This window comes from Protopterus annectens, chromosome 7.part0 (genome assembly GCF_019279795.1).
Source record: "Protopterus annectens isolate FY-2018-M chromosome 7.part0, PAN1.0, whole genome shotgun sequence".
In the NCBI taxonomy this organism is placed as follows: domain Eukaryota; kingdom Metazoa; phylum Chordata; order Ceratodontiformes; family Protopteridae; genus Protopterus; species Protopterus annectens.
Genome location: NC_056739.1, coordinates 25,729,838 through 25,746,111, shown reverse-complemented (window position 1 = coordinate 25,746,111; position 16,274 = coordinate 25,729,838). Strand labels below are relative to the sequence as shown.

At 37.7% G+C, this 16,274-nt stretch overlaps 1 protein-coding gene across 1 annotated transcript in view; it reads right to left on the bottom strand.

Moving 5' to 3' along the window:
* The window catches only part of SYT6 (synaptotagmin 6), a 1,631,223-nt gene that overhangs the window by 634,737 nt on the left and 980,212 nt on the right, over window positions 1-16,274 (bottom strand). The gene's annotated exons all lie outside the window — the stretch shown is intronic.

Below are 16,274 nucleotides of genomic sequence, written 5' to 3'. Positions count from 1 at the left end.
AAACTATGTTAACATATTACAAAAGGGGCCAACACAGACAAATGATTGGTGCCATGGACTAAATGTAAACATAAAAAAAATGCATTATTATCCAATTTTGGCAAAGAGAAAGTCCCTACAAATTACAATATTGACAGTACCCCCCAGCTCAAACCCACTGGTGCAAGATTTGGGAACACAGGTTGATAGCAATCTAAACTTCGACTACTGTGTGCCCACAGTGGTAAGGAAAACCTTCTATATTGCACATCTCATAAGTAAGGGCATTGCATCCAAGACTACAGATGTTATAACTCCTCTGTACTTAACGGTCAGACCACTAATAGAGTACAATGCTCCCTTTTGCATGTACCTCACCAGACATCTGCAGCAGCTGGGGCGACCACAGAAGTTTCTCTCCAAGAAAATTCAAGACCTCCAAAACATAACCTACATGATAAGATTGAAAGCCCTGTCACTGTACTGTGTATCCTAACAGGCTGCTGAGAGGCGACCTGTGATTGGCCTACAGAGCAGTCTCTAACCCTGCACTAATGGAAATGCTGCATATCCACAAGTCCAATTGGACAAGAGTCTCTCACTCCAGGGATCTCAACCTAGCCTGTGACATTAAAAGAACATGCCGGAGAGACAGATACATCTCCCAGAGATTGCCGCTCCTCTGAAATAAACTCCCAATGCACATGAAGCAGAACTCCTTAATAACCCTATTCAAGCACAACTTAGACAATTGGATAGGAGACTGTAAATTCACCCTGGGGGTGGCATGTGTCCCTCATGGACACAGACAGTCGGTGCTGATCATACACTTACTCTGCGAATGACAACCATCTAACTAAGGTTACTTAGGGAACACGGGTATAACATAACTTGACCTGTAAATGCCCATGGGCCATTAGCCTAATGACCTCCAATGAACATATGATAACATACTGACTAAAAGTATCCACTTTTACAACTGTTCAGAATTTGTCAACTCTCTGATCTTAAAACTGTTGGTACTAAATCTGCTCAGAGATGTAGGTCATCTGTTAGTTGGACTAACCAAGCAGTGTAACAAGATTTGGGTGTAATCCCTTCTGATTAAATTCCCTGGCTCTGTTTTAGCATTATTCACTTCATTAGGCATCTACCATTAACAGAGATATACACAGAGCACTGAAAATTCTAGGTAGGCATAAAAACTGAGAATACAGAATATCCCCAGTGATAAATCTGGGAGGACAGCTATTAGCAACCAATGGTGAATTATTTGTCAAAGTCGTTTTAAAAAGATAGATTTGCATTGATCCTTCCAATAATTTTAGTATATGTGCATCTAAGAAATCCATAGTGAAAAGATAATCTTTTCATAAATTTAATACTGAAACAATTACTATTCAAATATGCCACAAATTCATTAGGATCTTCAACAATGCTGTTTTACAGAAACTACAAACATCTAAAAACTTTCTCCATTATACGATATGAGAAAAAAAGATTGTACACTGGACCATAAATCAACTTAAGCTTGCCATAACAATTGGGAAAAGTAGACCCCCACTGCCATCAATGGTAAAGAATTTTGAGCTAAACAAAAAGCATTGTTTAAGCCCAAGTAGCAACAGATGTAACAAAACTCATTAAATTCAAATGAATGTAAATGGCTGATTTTAATTAAGTTTTTAATAAAAGTGACAAGCCCCCTGCCCACCTCAGTAATGCTTGCTAACCCTAACTCTGCTCCTAACAGAAGATGTGCACCTTACTTTAAAAACAAGGCCTCTCTGCAACACATCAGACCAATTTAAGATGAATGGTTGGTAGGGTTATGGGTAGTAAATCGGAAAATGAAATTTGTTTCCTTTTTCAATGTATTAGGTTTAGGTAATTTGTTCTGTCACTATAATAAACTGTTGACATGTTTCGATTGAATTTTTTTGTGTTTATTACTTAACATGTTGACAACTCATTAAATAATCAGAGTTTATAATGAATAATCGCTGGTGAGTTTGTTCGAACAAACTCATCGTAAAAAATTTTACATGGGGGACTTTACACTCACACCCTGTGGCATGGGGGGTATATCCCCCAAACACCCACAAATTTCAGTATACTAACTGCAAGGTTGTACAACTGCAAAAAAGGTAAAAGTTCTAAAATTATGTAATGGTTGATCTAATGAAGTTTGACCATTATATAATTCAACTAATTGTACCACACATGAACAACATCAGCATTTCAGCATGTGATTAAAGGTGTGCAGCAATAAATCACTTAACACACAAACATGTGTATGTATGTATGTATATATGTGTGTGTGTGTGTGTGTGTGTGTGTATGTATATATATATATATATATATATATATATATATATATATATATATATATATATACATATACATATATACATATACATATATACATACACACATACATATGGGTCCACTTTGTAATTCTGAAATACTGAAATCTTGAATTTCAGTATTTTGAACTTACAAAGCCATGGACTCACAATTACGAAACTGGCAGAAGCACGAAATTCAAAATACCGAAGCACGGATATTTTGAATTTCTGCTTCTGGTGGTGCGGTATTTGGATGTTGTGGTTTAGTTTTGGTAAGTTTGTGTGTGTAAGTATGTTGGTTAGGGGTTTAGTGTGTGTGTGTGTGTGTGTGTGTGTGTGTGTGTGTGTGTGTGTGTGTGTGTGTTTGACGAACTATAAGATGTGTGTGGGAGTTTCTTTTGTGTTTCTGATTGTGCGATCTTGGAGTTAGAATATACAAGTGGGGGGGGTGGGGGCACAGCCTCCCACATGGAGGTTGCAGGGGGACTTGCCCCCCTGTTTACATGTAGTTTAGATGTATTTCTTTGATTGGGGGAGGTTTGTGTATGGTTTTGTGTGTATTGCATGTGTAGCGTAGGTGCGGGATTTTGAATTTCCCGGTTGTGTGTTTTCGAATTTATGAGTTGTGGTTGTATGTTTTTGAATTTGTGAGTTGTGGTTGGGTTTTCAGCTTTGTGGTTTCGAAATACTGAAATTCAAGATTTCAGTATTTTCGAAATACTGAAATTCAAGATTTCAGTATTTCAGAATTATAAAGTGGACTCATATATATATATATATAAATGAAACTATATATACATATATATATATATATATATATATATATATATATATATATATATATATATATATATATATATATATATATATATATATATATATATATATATACATATATATATATATATATATATATATATACATAAATATATATATATATATATATACATACAAATATATATATATACATACAAATATATATATATATACATACAAATATATATATATATATATATATATATAAATATATATATATATACATACAAATATATATATATATACATACAAATATATATATATATATACATACAAATATATATATATATATATATATATATATATATATATATATATATATATATACATACAAATATATATATATATATATATATATATATATATATATATATATATATATATATATATATATATATATATATATATATATATATATATACATACAAATATATATATATATATATATATATATATATATATATATACATACAAATATATATATATATATATATATATACATACAAATATATATATATATATATATATATATATATGTGTGTGTGTGTGTGTATGCATCACAGAGCACTATATAATCACATAATATATTAACTTTACAAATAACTCATGTATTACACCTTGGCAGTTTGTCATTCTAAGTCTCAGAGTTTAATTATAGCCTAAGAATTTACTGATGATTCAGTGTTAATCTACATCTGAAGCTTTCATTACCTTAAATCTTCTCTGAAGAAAGAAGAAAAACATAGAGACAATTAAAATAAAATAAAACAAAGATCATTAAGCAGGTACATCATTCATTCAGAACTGAAAGACTTGCATCTTCAGAAGCAGGTAATCAGTGAATGGGCTTAAGTCGGTTCTTTAAACTGTTTGAGAAGGAAATCTGAAAAGAAAAGGAGTGAAAGGCGCAGCATAGCAGCATATAGAAAACAATGTGGGCTTTTAATTCAATACTTTTCTGGTATCTTTGTGTGGTACTTGAGTAAAGTCTATAACCAGTTGATCTTAATCACGGTATGTGATTTTGTAAATGATTTCAAATGTCCAATGCTCACGCATAGATTCCACCCCCACCACTCCAGAATTCTGGGTGAATGTACCCCTTCTTTAGTACTGCAGTCCAAGTATCCAGCAGTCCTGGGGTTAAAGTAGCAAGTCAATAATCGATAGGATAGAGTTTAAATGACTTTACACATAATTACCTTCATCCCTCACCCTGCTGTGCTTACATGTACAGACAGGCACTTACCATACACTTCATAACTTCAAATTGTCAGCCATTTATCACCCGCCATCAACAGAGCAGGTACAGTACGCAATGGTATGCACATGTATTACAGGGAGAGCACAGTTGTCATCGTCTTTCAGCCTTTTTCAGCACATGACACTCTGCAAGGTAATGAAAATTCACTAGTATCCTCTCAATGACTGTGTAGTAGAATGTATGTAATTCACTTCCTCTGTCTGAAGCATCAACCTGCCTGGCAATTTTGAAGTTGTAAAGAACAATGAAAATATGTTTTCCTTGGTATGCCACCTTAAATGGGTTTTAAAACATTAGAACTTGTATTCTAACTTTTAAAATGTGTCCCGCTTTTTTTTTTTTTTTTTTTTATACAAAAGTGGCTATATTAAAACAATTACACAGAAAAAAAATGCACAAAACACCTGCCCTTTATTCTGAGTGAGAAGAGTTATTGCAGTAGTCCATGCCTACAGGGATGCCTGGCAGTTTGGCACAGAGAGTTAGGATATGTCCTGCTAATGAGCATCACTTTGTAGTCCTGAGTTGGTGTCCCTCAGCTTCAGTTTGCAAATGTGTGGCTCTGAGTAATTCAGTTTAGCAGACACTACCCTGCTCCAAAGTCATTCCTGAAAATTGACTAGTAGGCTTCATAAATAAGTAACAAAATTACATACCGTCAAGAGCACAGTGCCTATGTGTTACAGAATAACATAGAAAGCACTGTGAAATACTTTAAACACATTAAAACCTGGACAGTGGAAAATGCAAACTCAAGTTTTTTTTTTTTCTTATTGGTTTGCCAAGATTCACAATATTAAATGCACTTATATTAACACTGCAAGGACCATCAAAATCAAACGTCTGTTTTCCAGCATGATCTGAACACTTTTCTGATGAAGTGGCTTGTTAATGTCTTGCAGAACTAAAGTAGAGACAAACAATCAAATGTAGGTCTGTAGGCTACAGCAGGATATATGCTCATATGTATAACCTCTGAGCTGTACTGCATGAGGAACATATTTAATATGAGCTCTCCAATAAATGTCTGCAAATGCTTCCAGCAGTTGTACGCTCAGTGGGATTTTTGCACATAATACCTCAACTTCATTTCCAGTGCAATTCTTACAGTGAGTGGAGCACCAAAACTGAGAAAATACTATAAAGCATCAAACAAGGTTTTGTTCGGTTTAAAAAAATCATCTTGTATGCTTAGCAACAGGACTTAAACCAATGCAGACCTAAGTCACGGTGCAAGCTATATTTTTATCCATTTCTTGCACGATTGTTCATTTCCACTCTGATGCTTAGGATTTATTGAATCTGTCAGATCTTATCAGTATCAGATTGTACAGCAACAGATTCAAGCTAGAAATACCGCATTCCTAAGAGACAACAATGTAGTGCTTGCCGTGATGATTTCATATTCCATAACACTGCACTAAAGCTGTGCATCATTCCAATCTGAGCCATCAGTGCCTGCTACAAAAAGAATATTCTTACAGGGCACTAAATGAAATTGGACATGCATACCTTATATGATCAATTAAGGAAAAGGCATGTTATGCACTATGATAATCTATTGTTATAGCCCAATATTTTAATGCTTAACAGTGTTTTTGCAACACCACAGATAAGGAGTAATGCAGTATTTATAATCCTGAGAAAATGCATGCACCCTCTGTCCTAAACTAATAATTCAATCATCCCAGCACCATATTTTTTGTCCTTGTGCAGTTCCATATTTTAGGCATCATGTGATGACAGAAGCATCATGTAAATGGAGTACTATTTTTCAATTAATCGCTATAATGTATTGCTGCACAATTTGTATTTCAGTAAGCACACAGAATGTTAAACAGGTTTTTGCCTCATTATAAAGCATCACATCTGTGTTAAAAGACCACACCTCTCTAGCTGGCAGAAATAAGATACCTAAACCTTCTTGTTTTGTGTTTGAAATGTCATTGTGAATTCACAGCTATTCACATGTATGCACTTAACGTAACCATCTTCCTCTTGAAAACAGTACCTTTGAAAAAAGTAGTTAAATTTAACGCATCTTAAAACTGGCACAGAACAATGCTAAGTGGCAAAGGCTGCTGCAAAAGTAGCATTTGAATGAACTTTGTCACTGTGAAGCCACGGTACATTTCAAAAGTAGATGCAACAGAGATATGTCAGGGGCCTTGATAGTAACACAGAAGAGGGAATTTCTGATCATGTATTCCAAGATAAACAGCGTCAGTGAATACCAACCCAAGACAGCCCAGTGTTTGGTAAAGCTGGAGGAGAAGTCATGCTTGTGAGTTTAAGCAGTGTACTGCTTTGACTACTCATACAATGTATTGTTAAATTTCACATACCAGACTGAAACCATGACTCAGAATTATAGGTTCATAGGTTTTTACTTAGCTTACGGTCAAAGGAGACCATTGAGAAGCTCATCCACATCACCTAGTACTGATGGGTTGGTCTTGTTGATGTCATAGTGTAAGTTTAGGTTTTCAAAACAGGTGTTTACTTTACCATTTGTTCTATTTAGATGGAGTTCAAAAGCTAAACGGAGAACACCTCTCTGTACAACACTGAGTAGAGTGATAGAGCTTTTAGTCTATCAGATAACTAAGGGTACTAAGACCAGAAATCAAGTGATTAAGGAAATTCACAGACTAGGTGACTCAAATTCAAAGAAAATATGAGATAGCATAATCAGTGTGCAGAAAAGTGGACCACAGAAGCATAGCCAAGTCAGTTCTTAGTACTAATTGGGCTAGAACTGTTTGAGAAAAGTTTTACATTGTTATGAGCAGGCATAAAGATAGTCAATTTCAGAAACTACATTCTGCAATTTTATTTTTATCCACCATTTAAGAACAAGTCTAATTTGTGTGGACTGATTCCACAGGAATAAAATGGACTATAAAAAAGCACCAAGGTTGTAGTTTATGAGTCATTCCCTATACTTGAACACTTCTATTCCTGTTTTTGTTTAAATATCAGAATGAAATCATATCCTGGCTTTCTATGTCAGGATAGCATTTATAATGACTTGAGCAGGTGGGTAAGGTAACTGCCTTGGTTCCTTAGCCATTATATGCTTTGTAGCCTACTCTTTAAGCAACTCATTGGGAAATCCCACCTGGTCTCCACTCCCTTTATTTCAGCTGCTGAGATTCCAAAGAATTTAAAGCTGACATCATCCCTTGGGATTTTAGTTGCGACCTGTTCATGAAGATATCCTACCAGACTTTATCCATGTGTTTGTTCCAACATAAAGATAAGAAAGCATTCTTAGGGATGTCACAGCCCTATCTGGCATGCTGTCAACTACACCTGGAGGCAGGTCTCATTCAGCCATTAATGCTCTCTAAATCAAACTTCTACTGATATAACAGTGAGGCAGAAAAGGTAAGTTAAAAAAATAGACATTATGATATACTTAAAGTGACCAAACTTTATTGATGGACAAAGTACACCAAAACTGCACTCATTCATTATGTCTTCATTCATTTTCCAATTACCCACGTAATCCAGTGCAGAGTTGTATGGGAACCAGAGCCTATCCTGACACTCAGCAAGCACAAAGCATGGAAACTATGATATGAATGGGATACCAGCCATTCACGCAACAAGCACAAACACACATGCCCGCACACACACACACACACACACACACACACACACACACACACACACACACATACAGTCACAAACACTGCATGTACACCGATGGACAATTTAGACCACCACCATTCATTCATGCCACATTTTTGAATATAGAAGGAAACTGAAGCACACACTGAGAAAACACATGGAGGACATACAATCTTCACACAGAATGTTCCCCAAGTGAAAAATCAAACAGGAAAACAAAGCAGTGTGAGGTAGTAACATAGGGTTGCCACCTTTTCAAATGGCCAAAGTGGGACATTTTCGGGACACACATCAGATTTTACAGGCAGACACATACGCACGGTCAGTACAAAGGATAGAACTTAACTTTTTTTCCTAAATAAAAGCTTATTCTTGTAGCAGTTTAGTTGCTTATTATGTTTCTTGTAACATTTAGGTATTTTAGATACAGAAAACTATTTTATGCAACTATTACATAAAATATGGGACATAATTATGTCCTACAATCTCAGGACATTTGCCCTTTTTAATATTTTTTGTCAGGACACAACTGCCCAAAGAGGGACTGTCCCTTTCAAAGTGGGACAGGTGGTAACCCTATAGTAACATTAAAAAAAAGTCTGAATGGCACAGAAAATTTGGTTATAGTTCCAAAATAAACCCCTACAGTGATATACTTAAATGTTAACTTGTAGTCAGAGCTCAGAGTGCACAGAAGTTTGGTATGCATTTGCACTGCCATTGTTCTACATTGATGTGTGAGCTCAGACCACAGGGACAATGTGTATGTACCGTCAGTGTTCTACATTGATGTGTGAGCTCAGACCACAGGGACGATGTGTATGTACTGCCAGTGTTCTACATTGATGTGTGAGCTCAGACCACAGGAACGATGTGTATGTACTGCCAGTGTTCTACATTGATGTGTGAGCTCAGACCACAGGGACGATGTGTATGTACTGCCAGTGTTCTACATTGATGTGTCAGCTCAGACCACAGGGACAATGTGTATGTACTGCCAGTGTTCTACATTGATGTGTGAGCTCAGACCACAGGAACGATGTGTATGTACTGCCAGTGTTCTACATTGATGTGTGAGCTCAGACCACAGGAACAATGTGTACACCATGATGACTCAAACTCAGCTGGACATGTGTTGTGTCTGCAGGGCTGAAGTGTACAAGGGACATCATGTAGCAGCTCAGGATAGAAGCCACACTTGAGCTACTGGGGACACGATAAAACTAACAGGTTGAGTGTGTTCAAGGAGCATGGGCATTAGTGATGTCATTACATGTGATGTCATAAAACTACAGGTTGTGATTGTTCAAGGAGAGTAGAGGCATTAGTGATGTCATTACATGTGATATCATAAAACTAACAGGTTGTGATTGTTCAAGGAGCATAGGCATTAGTGATGTCATTACATGTGATGTCTGTTAGAGAGCCAGACAGAAGTCCTACAGTGCAGACACCACCCAACTAAATGCACCAGTATGATGCTCTGTGATACAAGGCTAAGCCAATCTCTAGAGCTTAAATACAAGAATAATTCTAAGTGGAAGCTAAGAAAATGTACATTATATTTAAAGGGGAGATAACATTCTGAACTTGATTCTCACCAACATGGGCAACCGCTGCACCACTCCCATACTATGTTCTTCCCTGGTTAGATCAGATTGTTCTGTCTCATTTGAAGTTTCTGTCCCACCCAACCCCTCCCCAGCCATAACCAGGCTAAAAATATACTCAACAGTTGACTACAACCTCCTAAGGGAGGGTTATCAGTAGCTTCACACCACCAACCCCCTCAGAGGATGCAGACAACTATGCTCAACAGTACACCAATGTAGTATACAAGCACCTGTACAACAGCATGGACTCAGCCATACCAAACAGAACTAAAACCTGGTCCTCAAGGTAACACAAACTGTCTGGTGGACATCCTCTGTCAACAGGCTTTACAACGAAAGGAAGAAACGGTTGTCCAAGGGTAAAAAGGGACAAATTCCAAATTGGAATAACTGCCTCCTCAGCCTCAACAAGCAAATTAGATCACCAGTGAAAACCTACAATGCCAATTATGAGTTGAAACTAGCCTCCAAAACAAAGGGAAACCAGAAGTCCTTCTTCAGTTACATAAGGAACCTCGATGGCAAAGCCCAGGTTTGTTCTGAATTAGTACTAAATGGTACCACTTACACTGATCCTGTTTACTTAGGTTAAGTGGAAAACTTCACCCCCCCCTTTCCCCCATGGACACCCATTCGACATCCCCGATAATTGTTCCACACCTCAACATCTCTGTAGATCAAGTGCTATAGGCCCTATCCAAGGCAAAGAGCACAGCTGTCATGGGACCTGATAGCATCCCCGGCTGTATTCTGCACCATCTCCAGCAAGATCTAGCTTCACCATTCAGCATCCTATTCAACCACAGCCTAAGTATAGGCTTCATTCCAGCAGAGTGGAGAACTGCCATTGTCATCCCCTTGCACAAAGGTGGTCCCATAACTGACCTGGGAAACTATCACCCCATTAGCCTGACAAGTCTGATCTGTAACGCCATGAAGCGTATTATTATGGATCTCATAAACAAGGACATAGGCAATCTCCAAGCACTTGACCCCACCCAGTTTGGATTTGTCAGTGGCAGATCATACCTGTTGAACCTGGTTGACTTCTTTGAGACTGTCAGCAAGACCCTGGATGATGGAAAGTCAGTACATACAGCTTACCTTGACTTGGCCAAGGCCTTTGACACAATCCCCCACTATGGCATCATCAAAAAGTTAACACAACTTGGGGTAAATCCCAATCTCATCAGGTGGGTGGCAAACTGGCTCACTGACAGGACCCTCAAGGTCAAAAAAGGCACCTCCACCTCCGATAGCAGACCTGGCACTAGTGGTGTTCCCCAGGGATCTGGCCTAGGACCCCTATTGTTTGGTATTGACTTCTCAGAAGTCCAGGCAAAAGACAAAAAGCCTGTGGCTGACCAAGTCTGTGGATGACTAAGTTGGGTGCTGTCATTGACATGCAAGAGGGTCTTACAGCTACAAATAAGTGCTGCCAAAGTCATGGCCTTAAGTTAAATGCAAAAAAAGGTATCATCATACCATTCTGCAAAAATACAGCCCCTACTGATTATCACATCAACGGCAACCCCCCTAAGCACATAACCTGTGGTGAGAGACCTGGGTACTCAGGTTGACAACAATCTCAAATTCAACCATCATGTGGAGGCAGTGGTCAGAAAAACATTTTACTTGGTTCATCTCATAAGTAAAGGGATTGCATCCAGAAAAAGGAGGTTATTACCTCTCTGTACTCCTCCCTCATTAGGCCTATAATTGAGTATAATGCCCTGTTTATGTACCTCTCCAAACACCTACACCAAGTGAAAAGGCCACAAAAATACCTCCCAAAGAGAGTCCATGGCCTCCAACATCTGTCCTACACGGACAGGCTTAAATCACTTTACTCAGTGTCATACAGATTGCTCAGAAGTGATCTGTCTTCCCCAAGTGTACAAAGTCACAAAGGGCAGGAAACAGCTGTAAAATCCAAAAATCCACTTTAATATGCACAGGTGCTTTCATCCCAAAAGTGCTTAAACAGTAACTTCAACAGATACAAAGTTAAAACATGAAAAGAAACATTAAGTAGGCCAGGAAACAGTGATATCACTTCCTCTATCACATATATTCTAAAACCAACTTCTTGCAAGAATTCTAAAATGAAAAATACTGCAAGCAGAAATAACATAAGCCCATAAGAAAGCATGACAAAAGGAGATTAATCTACACTCCAACATATCATAGCACCAAACATGCAACAAACCACTCTAGCATGTGTGAATACAATATCACTTTTTTAAATGTGAAAAACTGTAAGAAACCTCTGCAGAAATAATGCCATTGAACTGAAAATCCATATAATACTATAGCAATAACCCACGCCTGGGTGTGGGTAATGCTGGATTTACCCACGGTTGGCGTGGTTTGGTCTCGAGGGCGAAGCCCGAGGGACCAAATAAAGACAACCGTGGGTAAATCCAGCATTACCCACACCCAGAAGTGGGTTATTGCTATTATACAATGACATTATTTAAGAAAAGAAATAATTACTTTTCTTAAATAATGGCATTGTATAATGCCTCTTTGCTGCCCTTCCGCAGCTGTCTGGTGTTCACGGAAATTCTGATGTACTGCGCATGCCTACGCAGTACATCAGAGTTGGGCAAAAGCAACGGAGAACGCAAGATCTCCGTTGCTTTTACTGTCTCGCCATGTTAAATGAGCTTAACACAGTGAGACAGCTTTAAAATAAGCAACGGAGATCTCCGTTGCTTATTTTAAAGCTGTCTCGCTATGTTAAACTCATTTAACATAGCGAGACAGGGTTAAAAAAAAAGCAACGGAGATTGCAAGATCTCCGTTGCTTTTTTAAAATCTGTGTCGCTATGTTAAACTCTTTTAACATAGCGAGACAGTGTTTTATACTAATGGAAAAAGTCCGGGCGACCGGACCTTTTTCCATTAGTATATTGAGGGATTTACAACGGGCACGCTGGTTGGGCTGGCCAATCAGCGTGCACGTTTTAGAGTAGGCATTGTATAATTTATATAAATATACAAAATGTATAAAAAAAGAATATATATATATATATATATATATACATTTAAATACATATAAAATGCATAATGGATGGTACACGAGAGCTCATACAATACATAAGTGTGTGTTAAACTAATATACAGTAAATACATAAAATAAAGTAAAAAAACTAGCCATCTCTTTAGTGCTTTTAATTTCAGCAAGCTACTAACAGATGCACCATCATTTAGGCCTGGCCAATGTAAGACATCAAGCCATAATTGCCAGACTAATTCAGCCTTTTCTAATAAGCAAGTCCATGCAGCTCCCCCCTCTCCATAGGTTTCTGAACCTCCAAAATGATAAATTTAAAACAATGTCCATTATTCCCCTTAATGTTTTTAGCTAATGCATTAACATCACACTCATCCCTTATACTTCTAATGTGCTCACCGATCCTGTTTTTAAGCTTGCGTTCTGTCTTCCCGACAGAAACAGCAGTAGATAGAGCAGATTGCATAGTAAATAACTCGTTCAGTAAGACATCATCTCCCTGGTATCTTAACTCTGTTTTGTTTTCTGTTTTGCTGTTTTTATTGTGATCTGTGTCTCACCTACAAGGCAATATCAGACCCTGCCCTACTAGAGACAATCTATATCTGCAAGTCTAACTCCTCCTGCATTACCCACTCGATAGGCCTAAATTTAATGTGCAACATTAATAAAACCTGCTTGAGAGACAGGTTTATCTCCCAGAGACAGCCCCTTCTCTGGAATAAACTTCACATACATGTCAAACAGAGCACCTCGCTGATCCTCTTCAAGCGCAACCTTGATGAGTGTTTGGGAAACCACAAATTTGTCCCAGGGGTTCCACCTGTGTCCCTCACTGACAGGGGTGGCAGGTGCTGACTGAAGGTTCTTTTTTTGAGGATAAAATCTTGGCTAGGCTTGTAAGGGGGGGCCCCCCAGGGCCATTAGCCCAGTAACCTCCTATGATCCTAAGTGAGGCAGCAAACACATCTCCTTAAGGCATAGCTAGTAGAAATGTCTACCATTCAGAATCCATGACAAAGATGTGGTTCAACTATATGCTAGATAGAAGAAAAGAAACTGAAGTCTGGCATCAAATGTGCAAGGTCCCAGATTCACTATGGCATGTGGTGGCAGTAATCATGGTGCTTAATAAATGATAAATAATAATGCATCAGCATGCTATAAACTGTGTAAAATACACACGCAAAGACTATTTTTCTTAGGTCTGAAGAGCATACATTCAAAAATAAAACATTTTGAATGTATTAATATCAGTGGTGCAAGAGGTAATGCACTTACTTTTGGTGCATGGGTTCTAGTCCCTCAACAGGTAGATGGATTGCTGACACTAAGTACAGCATAAGGAGGCGCTGTTCTCCTGAGTGTGTTGTCCTTCAGATGTAAAGATGGAGGGAAAAGATCTCACGATATCTATCAGAATGAGTAGGGTCAGTTCTGAAATGCCATTATGAAATTTCTCCTAGTAGTATAAATATAACCTCAGGTCTCCCCTGAAAAGAGGCTACTAGCCTAGTACGACTAACATTGTCAACTAAAGGATAAATGAAAAAAAAGTGTAAAAAAAAAAAAAACTTTATGTTAGCATGCTTACTGATGCAAAGGCAAAAGATGGAAACATTTAGTTTAAACATGTGGTCGTTAATAGCACAGTGTGACGGAACAGTATTAAATAACAGTAAGTACAAAGCTATCCTGGTAAGATATGGTATGATGGGGCACATAATACAGTACATGCAGGCTTTACATTGTTATACTGCAAGTAGGATATGAATGTCATGATACGTGGGGAAGGTACCAAGGATGATGCACACAAAGCTCTCAGCCTTACATCTTCAAAAGGTGAACACTGCTTCTCACAATGTGGAACAAATGTGCAAAATATACAACACATACTGAACCCTTCCTAACAGACTTGGCAAGACAGCATACAGCATTGCCACCAACTGTTCCTCCATACTTATAAAATGTTCTTTTGATGACTTAATATGATTCAATATTAATCAATGTGAATATGGGCTTTTTAAAACCTAAAATGAGGAACTCTTCTTCCAGTGAGGAATGCTTGAGCGACGTACCCACATAGATGTCAAAGAGGTGATAACCTTTTGTGTATGAGGGTAGAATGGAAACACATTACTTAGTATGAAAATTGTCTGTAGATGAAATTGTCACTTGCTGCGACTTACCTGGATTTCCCTGTACTAGGGGACAGGTGTTCCAATTAATTTACTGTCACTCTCTCGCCCTTCACTTATCTATCCTAGAATGGTACAGCACTCATTCCAGCTTTACACTCTTCTCAGATTGGGCCATGGCAGATGCGCAGACTACTGATTCACACAAACCTTTACCATAAGATCATGCTCAGAGTATTATTCACTGCTATTAAAACTACTAACGGCTTGTCTGTTTAAGCCACTGACAAATCTTTTGGTAATCTTTCTCATGTAAAACCTTCTTTTGTGACGTAATTTAAATCATTTGTACTCCATTCTCTGAAAGAGTTAAGTAACCAAGCTCACAGTAATCCATCTTCTCAACCCTGATCACACCCTTCCCAAACTTGTGCCCATCTTTCTATTTCAAATTAATCACTGCTTAACATGGATGAGAGGTTAAACTGAGGCCTCATCTGCCTGTGCTGGTGGCAGCTCACGTGGATGTAAAAGATTCCACGGCACCTATTTAAGAGAGTTGGGAAAGTTCCTCTGTGCCCTGCCCAAACCTCCACTCAGTATTAATAGTGCCTCAAGTCTCCCCAAAGAGAGGTCTTTGGCCTAGCGGGACTATACCAATCAATAAACTATAAAATAAAAACAAAAATGAAAAACTCAACAAAAGTTGTGTGCATATGTTTAGCAAACTTCACTCTACACTTTTACAGATGTCTGTCAAGCTAATAGGCTGCTAGCATTCATATGTAATTAATCTCTGTCCACCGCAACCATTTTCAATCCATTTAAACCCTGAACAGTAATTTCTCTGCCCAAAGCACCTTCTGAAGTTCATCTCAAACACTTAAGTCCCACTGCTAATTTTTATTTATTAACCAAGTCATTTAAAAAAACATCATAGGAACAGATATTTGACAGCATAAACACAACTGTCTTGCTTAATGATTCTCAGAATTGCTTTAGAACAATGACTGTACAATTGTTAATGATGGTCCCCATCTCTAATAATATAAATGCTAACCTACTAACAGCTGTTGTTATTATTTATATGATCGTAACAACAACAGCAAACAGTTCCTGGATGTGTGTGACCATGCAAACGGATTCAAAGCACTAGATAGTTCCTTTTGTTACAAAACAGGTTTAATATGTGCACAGGTTAACGCTTTCACAATAGCTTCTTCAGACTATCAAGCACATCACTAAAACACTCACATTTAAATACTCAATACAATTATGACGTAACTTAATTGTTAAAGGCATATCTTAACCTTAACTCTCTATGAAATGCTTAGTAAGTCACGTTCTATAAAAAAATTTTTCTCAACATATATGGAGAAAGGTTCAGTACACCAACCTTTCCCAGAGACTATAGGTCTCATAGGTGGATTCAAACTGTCTTTATGAATTTTAGGTAGTCCT